Source organism: Apium graveolens, chromosome 5 (genome assembly GCF_009905375.1).
Source record: "Apium graveolens cultivar Ventura chromosome 5, ASM990537v1, whole genome shotgun sequence".
NCBI classification, from domain to species: domain Eukaryota; kingdom Viridiplantae; phylum Streptophyta; class Magnoliopsida; order Apiales; family Apiaceae; genus Apium; species Apium graveolens.
Genome location: NC_133651.1, coordinates 122,428,138 through 122,439,896, shown reverse-complemented (window position 1 = coordinate 122,439,896; position 11,759 = coordinate 122,428,138).

Sequence of the window (11,759 nt, the reverse complement as noted above, 5' to 3'; positions counted from 1 at the left end):
GACACTCTCTTTATTTACACAGATGCCCTTAATGTTGGGCTTAGGTTTCCTTTCCACCCTTTTATTCCTCATATTTTAGATGATTTACAAATCAAACCCTTTTCAGCTTCCTCCAAACGCTTGGAGAAATATTTTATGTTTTATGGTCTGCTGCCTTAGGGAGGGTTTTCCCCTTTTCGTAGCTATTTTTAGGAAGGTCTTTCAGTGCTATAATAGCTCTTCCAGCATTTATGGTTGGGTCTATGTTAAGCAAAGGCCCAAAAGTAAACATATCTTTAACAGCGCCTCCATTCCTGATAACAATCAAAATTGGAGGAATAGTTTCGTTGGGTTACGTTGGGAGAATGGCGACTGGGGCACACTCTTCCGATCTTCCTTTGGGAAGGTTAGCGATGGTAGCCTCAAATCCATTCACTTAACTCCTGAGGAAACTATTATTTATAATGGGCTTACTCAGGACAATGGCACTACTACTAGCTGGACCCTCTTAGAGGAGTTCTCCCTCATTCACGTGGGACTATCCTCTGTTTCTCAACAGGGTATTTTCTTCCCTTCTCAACTTTATTTCATTTCATGCATTATTAACACCACTTATTTTGTTTTTTGCTTTGTTTTGCAGCTGCTAAGGAGATCAACGAGGACAATGTACCTCTCGTTGAAGAGACTGCTAGGATGAAAAAAGCTTGCCTTGCAGGCCTGGACACCCGGGGAAAGGCAACATAGCCTATCTTCTTGAGAAAGCATAAGGAGCCTATGGGGGAGGCTTCAACCGAAGGAGCTGAGGGCCATAATGCTCCTATCACTGCTGCTGCCCCTGCTACTGCTGCTACAGACACGTTTCAGCCTCTCTGGGGATTCCGCCGAGGGGATACCATGGTTGGTTCCACGAAGCATGCTTGGGATTGGTCCTACCATAGCGTGACTCCCAAGGACTTTACTGACGTGGTGGCCACCCCTGACCTTGAGAGGATTAAGCTCATGCATGGGAGCCCAGTCTCTGGCTTCGGTATGCCTTCTCTCTTTTGAACTTATATTTCATTCTTGTAGCATTTTCTTGCCTTATACTTTGATGATTGCTTTGTTTCAGTCTAACGCCTATTTTTAAGGCGCTGTGAGGCAAGCCGAGTCATGGAAGCGGGCTTCTGATAAGGCCGATAATGCCCTTAGGAGGCAACAGAAGAAGTATGCTACCCTGGAGAAGAAGCTAAAGCGCAAGGAGGAAGAACTCGGAGAGTCTAACGCCGAGATGGTGGTACTTCGGGCAGAGAAGGATAAAGCTATAGACAACTATCTGGACTCGGAGGAGTTTGCCCAATCCATGAGGATTAGAGATGATTCATTCTTTCCCGGGTTTTTTAGGACTGGTTGGGACACGACCCTTGGGACCGTGATCGAGGCTTGTCCTGATATTAACCCGGCGGATTATGTCTGCCCTAATGACGAGGCTTTGTTACAGAGGTTTCGTACCCGAGTAGTTGTCTCGGATCATGTTCCTCAGGATCCACTCCTTCCTCCTCCCGAGTCTTCTTCCAGACCTGCTGAGGACGATAGCTCTTCCTCCTCCTCCGAGACGACAGAGACATCCAGCGAGAGCGGAGAGGACGATGATATGGATGCCGAGGGTACCTCAGCTCCTTAGAGCTTTTTCAGCCCTGCGTGGCTTGTCTTATTTTCGAGACTTTATTTATCGAACTTCTTGTAATATTTATCCGATCTATTTTATTTATCACCTTTTATGCTTGCATCCATGCATTTGGTTTTTACTTGTTAGGCCATAAACATACTTTGAAGAACTCATGAATTTCATAAATTGTCTGGGATTCATCCCTTACACAAGTCTTAATAAACTTCGTAATAAAACTAGAACATATAAATCCTAAGCAAGCAAAGCTTCAAGGTGCTTTTCAACCTACTCGCCATCCTGACAAGTGAGAATCGTATCCAGCTACCCTACACATAGTAAACCTTCAGGTTTTGTGCATGCCGAGTTCTCGGGACTTCAAAACCATCCATAGTCTCTAGCTTGTAGGTTCCTCTACCCTGAACACTCTTGACTCTGTACGACCCTTCCCAATTCGGGGCAAGCTTTCCTTTTTGTCCTACACCAGATGCTTCTATCTTCCTCAAGACTAGATCGCCTTGTTTGAAAAACCTTTCTTTAAGCCTTAGGTTGTAGTAGAATGAAGCCTTTTTCTGATATTCTACTATCTTTACATGTGCCTTATCTCGCACTTCATCGATTAGATCCAGGGCTAACCTCTGCCCTTCTTCATTTTCTTCTGCATTGAAAGCCTGAATCCTTGGAGAGGAATGTGATATCTCCACTGGAACTACTGCTTCTGCCCCATATGCCAACATGAAGGGAGTTGCTCCTGTCGTGACTCTACAGGTAGTCCTATAGGCCCATAATATGGGAAGTATCTCATCCACCCAATTATTTCTTGACTTCTCGATCCTCTTCTTTAGTCCATCCAGGATTATTCGATTTGCTACTTCCGCTTGCCCATTGGCTTGTGGGTGAGCCACAGAAGTGAACCGTAACTCAATTTCATTTTCTTCACAATATTTCTTGAATTCCTCGTTGTTGAATTGTGTTCCATTGTCAGTGACGAGGATACGGGGAATTCCATATCGGCACATAATGTTTTCCCACAGGAATTATGCAACCTGCTTAGTTGTGATTTTGGCCAAGGGTTTGGCTTCAATCCACTTGGTGAAATAATCAATGGCTACAATCAGAAACTTCCTTTGTGCCGTGGCCATAGGGAAAGGCCCTAGAATATCCATCCCCCACATAGCAAAGGGAATAGGTGAGTTGATAGAGGTCATCATCTCGGGGGGTTGTCTAACAACTGGTGCATGCTTCTGACAGCGATCACACTTCTTCACAAATTCTTTGGCATCAATCATCATTTCAGGCCAATAGAAGCCTAAACGGGATATCTTATGAGCCAAGGCCCTACCCCCCAAGTGTTGCCCACAAATACCTTCATGCACTTCCTCAAGAGCCAAGCGTGCCTCATCGGGCCTGAGACACCTCAAGTAAGGAACTACGAAAGATCTTTTATACAGAATCCCATATATCAAAGAGTACATTAGTGCTCGAACAGTTAACTTCCGTGCTTCAGTTGCATCGTTTGGCAACCAACCGGTTTGAATGTGAGCCTTGATGGGATCAATCCATGACGTCCCCAGGCCTATGGGAGCCACAAGCTTAACATCTATGCTTCTTGTCTTCAAAACACGGAAGTACACGCTTCCTGAACTTTATTCTATCTCAGATGAAGCAAACTTTGATAACGCATCTGCCTTAACATTTTCTTCCCTTGTAATGTGTTCAATATGGCATTCATTAAATTGGGTCATCACAGCCCATACTAGGCGGACATACTTAGCCATCGTATCATCCCTTGCCTCAAATTCTCCCTTTACCTGGGATATGATCAGTTTCGAGTCTCCACGGACTTTTAAGTTTTTGACTCTAAGTGTCTCAGCTAGGCCAAGGCCAGCTATCAGGGCTTCATATTCTGCCTCATTGTTTGTGGTTGGGAAGTCTAGCTTCATAGCATACTCAATTAAGAACCCATCAGGGCTTTACAATACCAATCCTGCTCCATTGGAGTTTGTTTTTGATGCTCCATTAAAATAGAGAACCCAATACTCTTTCTCCTTATCATCCTTCTCTCTGTCTCCATTATCGACTCCCTTATCTTGCGGTATGGTATCTTCCTGCCCCTCGACTTCTTGTTTGGGTATGGTACATTCTACCACGAAGTCAGCTAGTGCCTGGGCTTTTATTGCCGTTCGCGGCTTATACTTGAGATCGAACTCCCCCAGCTCAATTGCCCACTTAATCAATCTCCCACTTGCCTTGGGACTGTGAATGATATTTCTCAGTAGCTGATTTGTTAGCACCTCAATCTGATGAGCCTGAAAGTAAGGACGCAGTTTTCTCGAAGCCATTACCAAGGCTAGAGCAAATTTCTCAATAGTTGAATAATTCAATTCAGCACCATGCAGAATTTTGCTGACATAGTATACGGGTTTCTGGACTTTCAGCTCCTCCTTAACCAACACCGCGCTCAAGGCGCTCTCTGAAACAGCCAAGTACAAGAATAAAACTTCATTCAAAGATGGTTTGGCCAACAACAGGGCCTGAGCCATATACTTCTTTAACTCTTCGAATGCCTTCTGGTTTTCCTCATTCCATACAAAGTCTTTGATGTTCTTTAGTGACTTGAAGAATGACAAGCACTTGTCTCCCGACTTGGAGATGAATCGTCCTAGCGCAGCAACCCTTCCTGTGAGCTTCTAAACATCCTTGATGATTTTTGGTGGTTCCATGTGTAGGATTGCCTTTATTTTGTCGGGGTTAGCCTCTATCCCCCTCTTGGAGACCATCAATCCCAAAAATTTTCCAGATCCTACTCCGAAAGCACATTTTGTAGGATTTAACATCATCTTATGGTACCTCAGGACCTTCCCTCAAATGGGTTATATGATCAGTCTTTACTAGACTCTTGACTAACATGTCATCAACATAGACTTCCATAGTCTTACCAATAAGGTCCTTAAAAATTTTATTTACCAACCTTTGATAGGTGGCTCCTGCATTCTTAAGACCAAATGCCATAACAAGATAACAATAAACACCAAAGTCAATGATGAATGATACCTTCGGAATGTCATCCTTATGCATTTTGATCTGGTTGTATCCGCTAAATCCATCCATGAAACTCAGCATCTCATGCCCAGCAGTGGCATCAATCAAAGTATCAATCCTGGGCAACGGAAAACAGTCTTTAGGGCAAGCATCATTCAGATCAGTGAAGTCTATACACATCCTCCACTTTCCATTAGCCTTCTTCACCATTACAGGGTTTGCTAACCACTCCGAAAATTGAATCTCCTCAATGAAACCAGCCTCTAAGAGCTTTTCTACTTCCTATTTTATAGCCTCTTGTCTTTCCGGGGCAAAATTTCTTTTCTTTTGTTTCACTGTCTTCTGGCTTGGATCCACGTTTAACTTGTGAGTAATCAGCTCCGGGTCTATGCCTGGCATATCATCTATTGACCATGCAAACACATCACTATTTTCTTGCAAAAATTTCACCAACTTCCCTCTAAGGGACTCCTCTAATGTGGCTCCAATGAAAGTCATCCTCTCTGGATTCTCGGGGTCTAAAGGAACCGAAACCAAGTCTTCTGCTGGATTTCCTCTCTTCTCGTCATTTTCTCGGACATCCATATCTTCAATAGGAAGAACCTGCCCCCCGACTCCATCTGCCCTCAAAGAGGCCACATAACAGCTTCTAGCCATTTTTTGATCTCCTTTCTCTTCTCCAATCACGTTTCGGGTGGGAAACTTCATAACTGAATGGTAGGAAGAGGGGACTGCCTTGAAGGCATGTATCCCTGTTCTCCCCATGATAGGATTATAAGTTGAACTAGCCTTTACCACCACGAAATCCAACGTCTGCGTTGCTTGCCTTGGTTCCGTACCTATGGTGGTTGGCAATTTGATTATCCCTTCCACAGGACATTCTACTCCAGCAAATCCATATATCGGCATGTCGGTTGGTGTCAACTGGGAGTCGATATACCCCATCCTTAGAAAGGCGTCGTGGAGCAAGATATCCACAGAAGCACCATTATCCACAAGGACCCTCTTAACCGGGCTATTTCCTATTACTGGTGTTATGACCAGTGGGTCGTCATGAGGAAACTTCACACCCTCTAGATCAGAATCATCAAAAGCCAATGTTACTTCTGTCCTGGCCCTCTTCGGGGCTTCTCCAACAATATGCATAACCTCTCTAGTATATGCCTTTCTGGAATTTTTGGACAATCCAGCAGCAGTTGGACCTCCAAAGATCGTGTTTATCACAGGCCCTCGAGGTCGCGGCCCTCCAAAAATTGCATTTATAACCGGGCCTCTAGGCTGGGGGTTTCGCCCCTGATCGTCTTGGTCCCTCCTACGATCCTCAAAGTTCTTCCTTCCATTATTATTCCTGTCCCCTCCTTCTCCAGTGTATTTGTTCAATCTTCCTTTTCGAATGAGGAACTCAATTTCATCTTTCAGCTGCATACACTCATCGGTGTCGTGACCAACATCTTTGTGAAATCTGCAATATTTGCTTTTGTCTAGCTTGGTAGGATCAGCCTTCAGGGGCTTAGGCCAACAAATATCTCGATCTTTCTCAATCTCCATCAAAATCTGGCTTCTAGGAGCATTCAGCTTAGCGTATTTGGTGAACTTTTGCCCAGGTCCTCTCTTCTTGGGGGTTGAATCAGGGTTTTGCTCGGTTCTAGGATACTTGTCCTTAGCGATATATTCCAGATCAGTTTTTCGCTTATTACCTCCAGTGGGCTCATTACTTACTACGGTCTTCCTCATGCTTTCTTCAACTTTGATATACTTCCCTGCCCTCTCCTGAAGCTGCAACATGCTTTCAGGGGGGCGTTTGGCCAAGGACATCTTAAAAAACTCATCCCTAGTTCCTTGTTGCAGTGCTATCATGGCTACCTTATCATCAAGGTCTGGGACTTTTAAAGCCTCCTTTGTGAAACAATTCAGGTAATCTTTCAAGGATTCCTTTGCCCCTTGGACAATGCTCATAAGAGATGCAGAACTTTTCTCATGAACTCTTCCACTGATGAATTGCTTAATAAAAGCCTGGCTTAATTCTCTAAACGACCCAATAGAGTTTGGGGGCAAGCGACTGTACCATCTTTGAGCCATACCCGATAGGGTTTGAGGGAAGGCCCGACACTTTATAGCATCATTCACGGGTTGCAACAACAGTGCATTAGAGAATGTCCTAACATGTTTAGCGGGGTCTCCCGTGCCATCATAGGCTTTGATAGTGGGCATCTTGAATTTTCTTGAGATATGGGCATTCATTATCTCTTCAGTGAAGGGCGGAGTTGGATCATCACGATTTCCAAGGGGAAGGAGATTGCTTGGATCAGTTCTTGGGACAACGGCCCTTCTCCATACCGAACCATCCAGGTCTATGATAGGAGGAGGATTTCTCCCCCTAGGAGGTATCTGGGGTCTGGTGGCCTGGTGAGCCTCCAAGTCACGCCTCAGCCTTTGGATCTCGACCTCATGAGCCCTGATCCTTTCCTGCACTTCTTGGGGATTCGCCCCTTGGGTGCTTTGAGGGTGTTACCTTCCATCGGCCATCGGCTCTTTGCCAGGACGCCTCCTTCTTGGGGCCACTTCATCATCCAAAGATTCGGAGTCTCTCTCAGTATAAGGACCAGAAAATTCCCGATCCTCGGGGATAGGAGCCAAACCTCGTATATAGGTGGGCGATTGCCCTCGTGCTTCACTTCGCCCAGCATGTCCACTTCCTCCAACCTCAGGCTAAAGGGGCATCCCATAGGGGGGTTAGTAGTAACAACAGTTGAATATTCATACCCGACGGGTCGAGAAGTCACAGGTACATGTACTTGTTAAACTTGAGGATTCGTACCTTGAATAGTCGGAGGAGTCGTCCCTTGTGGCAGAGGTTGAGTTACCCCTATCTGGGCTTCCCCTTGAGTAGATGCATAGGTTGAGTGGGGAGGAATCTCCACGGTTGACGAAATCACCTGGGTTGTCCCTGATGGTGTTCCTTCCTCCAGAGCTCTAATTGTTCTCCGTGTTCTCGCCATGGTTGTTGTTGTGCTTTCCCACAGACGGCGCCAAATGTTATGGATAAAAAACTAATATATATAATCGCTGTATTTAGTACTAAGGAATGTGAGCTTCAAGGCTCAGTTTGACTGCTCTTGTGTTTCGTGACTCAATCTGCCTTAACAAGATGCCTACGTACCTTGGTGATTGCCAAGGATCAAGTCAAAAAACGTAGTTCTAATTTGTGGGGTGAGGCCCCTTATATAGATGTTGGGAGTCCTTGAATTAGACTTGGTATAGGAGACTTGGTGGTCAAGTCTCTGAATTAGGATAGACTTAGGAGTCCTAGGGAGTAGAAAGCTGATTCCTTATCCCATGAGGTTTCTTGGAGGCCAATCTACAAATATTTATATCCTCACTAGGACTTATCTTAATAGCTGTTTTTCTCCCTTATTTATAAATTACGAAATTAATAAATAATCAGGGTTTTTGGGCCTTCTTTGTTCCATCAGGCCTGATCTGGTCCATCAGGCCTGATCGACATGTTAACCTTTCTGGTCTGAATGTCATACATCTTCTTATTGGACCTAGCAGCCCATACCTTGTACAATTAATGCAATATTTAATTATACAATCAGGATTTATTTATCCCTATCAATTTCCTTCACAATCTCTTCCAATAATTCATGGAAGATGAGGGTGAATAGTGTTTTCAAGATCTTGAAATTTTTGATCTTGTGTTTTCTTTAGATAAAGCTTTAGTAAGGATTTTCAAGGGTTGTTTCAAGCTCCTTAAGTTACTTCTACTCACCAAGGAAGGTATAATCTCATACCCTAACCTTACTTTTGATTATTTAGAGCTTTTTATACTAGGTTTAGTTCTTGGGAGGAATGATTCATGTATATTTAGAGTTGAGTTGGTTTTGTAATGAGTTTGAAGTTGTAAATCTTGATTATTGGTTAATGAACTTAAGTATAAGCTTTTAGTTCATGTTTGAGGGTAGTATAAATTGGAAATCTTGAGATGTTGGGGCTGTTGTAGTGAGGTATGAATGGAGTTTGGTTGTAATGTTGATTGTGGGTTGAATTGTGGATTGATTGAAGTAGTTTAAAATTTGGTAATCGCGTAAACATAGCCGTCGTAATGCCCGATTTACCTAAGACTGTTTTTGTTCTTAACTTCAGGACCCGTGAACTCACTGTTAGATTTTGACCATTGCCATGTTTAGATAGTTCATGTTACGAGCTTCATTTTGATATGTGGTTCGCTTGAATCTGATGCACGGTTTAGGAGAAACGACCGTTTTAAGTAACGGTGTTTCGCGAACGAACCTTTACCCCTCGACTTACTTTGAAACCTTGGTTAAGGCCCTTAAGTGACTAATTGGGGTATGAAACAATTATGTAGGCAGTTGGAAGAATACTCGCGAAAGAATCGCCTTAAAATTCTTAATGGTTAATTTATTAAAAATGGTGGAACCGAGGGTACTCGAGCGACTTAAGTGAATCGTTAAGCGCAAAAGCGAACGTTAGGGTCTAATTGGTTAAAGTCTAGATTCTTAAGCGACTTTGGTTTAATTCCAACTTATATGTTGTTTATAGGTTACCAGACTCATCCCAGGCCTTTTACCACCCCCAGTCGCTCAGGCAAGTTTTCTACCCGTTATACTGTTATTGTGATGTATATATGCATATGCATTATCTTGTGATAAGTGCATGATTGTTATTAGCAAATCTTGCGATATATTGGAGCATGCTGATATGGTATATATGCATGCCTGTTTCGTAATCTTGATATCTAATTGTTGATTCAAATGCTTATAAGTTGCATAATATCTATGCTAGAGATAAGCAGTATTTGCGTATACCCTTAGTATAGGGGACCCAAAGGTGAACATTTTCTAAACCGGGAGTCGATGTTCCCGTGTATAATTTATATATATATTTATATATATATAGATATAGTTTTCAAAACTGTTAATCGAATAAGGTTTATTCGATAACTTGATTTTATTTAATGAATATTATTTTGAATATTCATTCGAGGACTTATGACTCCGCTTATTTTATTTAATGAATATTATTTTGAATATTCATTCGAGGACTTATGACTCCGCTTCTTTTATTAAATAATATTCTTTATTTTATTAAAGAATAATATTTCGATAATCAAACTTATTTTCGATTATTCAAATAAAGATCGTACTTTCGTATAAGTATATCTTTGGTTATTTATTATTCATTTCAAGTATTAGTTTTAAAACTTCTACTTTAATTATTTTTATAAGGATTATCCTTATGGGAATATTATTTAAATAATAATATTCAGATATTTTCTAATATATCGGGACTGATTTATTTCATTAAATCAGCATTACTCCAAATATTCTTAAAAATGTTTTCGAGTCTTCAAAATGATTTTAAAAGTTAGAGCGGATCCCAAAACTCGTTTTCAAATTTAAGATCTTCCTTTTGAAGGGGATTTAAATACTCGCTTAAAAATTGAGGGATCCGGCTCTGTGGTGTATTTTATATTCACAACGAGGCTGTTGTTCTGATAAATGAATTGATTACTTACCCAACGTTCGGGAAGTAAGTCCATCTAATTGAGTCGGCATAAGCGACAAGCCGGGGTACGGTCTATCAAAGTGTAAGTGGCTGGGTGGCAGTCCATCAACGCGTAAGAGGCCGAGTGGCGGTGCAGCACAAGGTCCTAATGCGGCCAGGGTGATGACCGGTGGGGGATTCATCCATCTACTATTAGAAAAGGTTACTTATTGGTATCTTTGCCTGATCAGCAAGATATCAGGTTTATGCCAAAATTCTTTTCTTCCAAATTCATTGGATATGACAACTCTGTTTATACTTGTCATGACAGAGGTTTTCAGGGAATGTATTGAGATATATATATATATATAGGTGTATATATATATATATCGGGACTTAGCGAAGTATCTCGTAACTTCATCTCTTTTGAATGATATTTCAAAGATTGAATTTATTCAAGTTTTATCTTGTATTCTCATCTATGTGATGAACTTTTGAAACTAATTATAACTTGAACGGTGGTAGTTCAAGTAGTATTCGGAAAATATATAAGTATATTGGAGTATCTTGTAACTTCATCTTTTAAACTTATATCTAGTAAATGATTATCTTATGCATGTCAAAGATTTTCAGAAAAACGTTGAGACAAGGTTAGATATATGAGATCACCTTGCAACGATATTTTTATACAGTTATAAACTGGAACTCTGTGTATATTATACATGTCAGAGGATTTCAAAGATTGTGAAAAGTATATATGTATATATATACTGAATATTTTGCGACTTGGTCGCGTTAAGATAATAAACTTGGTTAATTTCTTCTTGACCAAGACTTTCATGAGTACTATGAGAATGCTTGTTAATTATTATACATATTATTTTGGTGGGCTTATTGCTCACCCTTGCTTTCTTCTTTCATCACACAACAACAGATAGAAAAGATGAACAGGACCAAGCTCCCAATTCGCAAGCGGTTAGGAAACGTTCCGCAGTTTTCTGGAGGCGTTGATGCCGCAGTAGCTGAGGTAGGAATTACCAATAGGTTAGGCTTTCAACTTTTGATGCACCAGACTTATGTATCTATATGAATTGTAATAATGGCAAGGAAATGTAAATTATTCAGAAACCCTTTTGTGGTATAATGACTTGTGTTATTTTTGGTATTCATCTCTGAGACTATAACTTGTGGTGTGTGTGTGTATTGTGGGGTCACAGTACGCAGTGGTTGGTTGTTTATTAAGATTAAGAGTTGTTAAGGGAATTTGAACCCGTGACAACCCGGATCCCCGACCCCAGATTTGGGGGTGTTACATGGGCTTCTCCTTGCGTGATTGCATAGGTTGAGTGAGGAGGTACCTCCACAGTTGAAGAAATCACTTGGGTTGTCCCCGTTGGTGTTTCTCCTCCAAGGGCTCTAACTGTTCTCCGTGTTTTCTCCATGATTTTTGTTGTGCTTTCCCACATACGGCGCCAAATGTCATGGATAAAAAACTAAGGTTATTATTTGTTGTATTTACTGCTAAGGTTCGGGAGCTCAAGGCCTTTAATGGCTGCTCTCGTGTTTCGTAGCTTAACTCTGCCTTTAC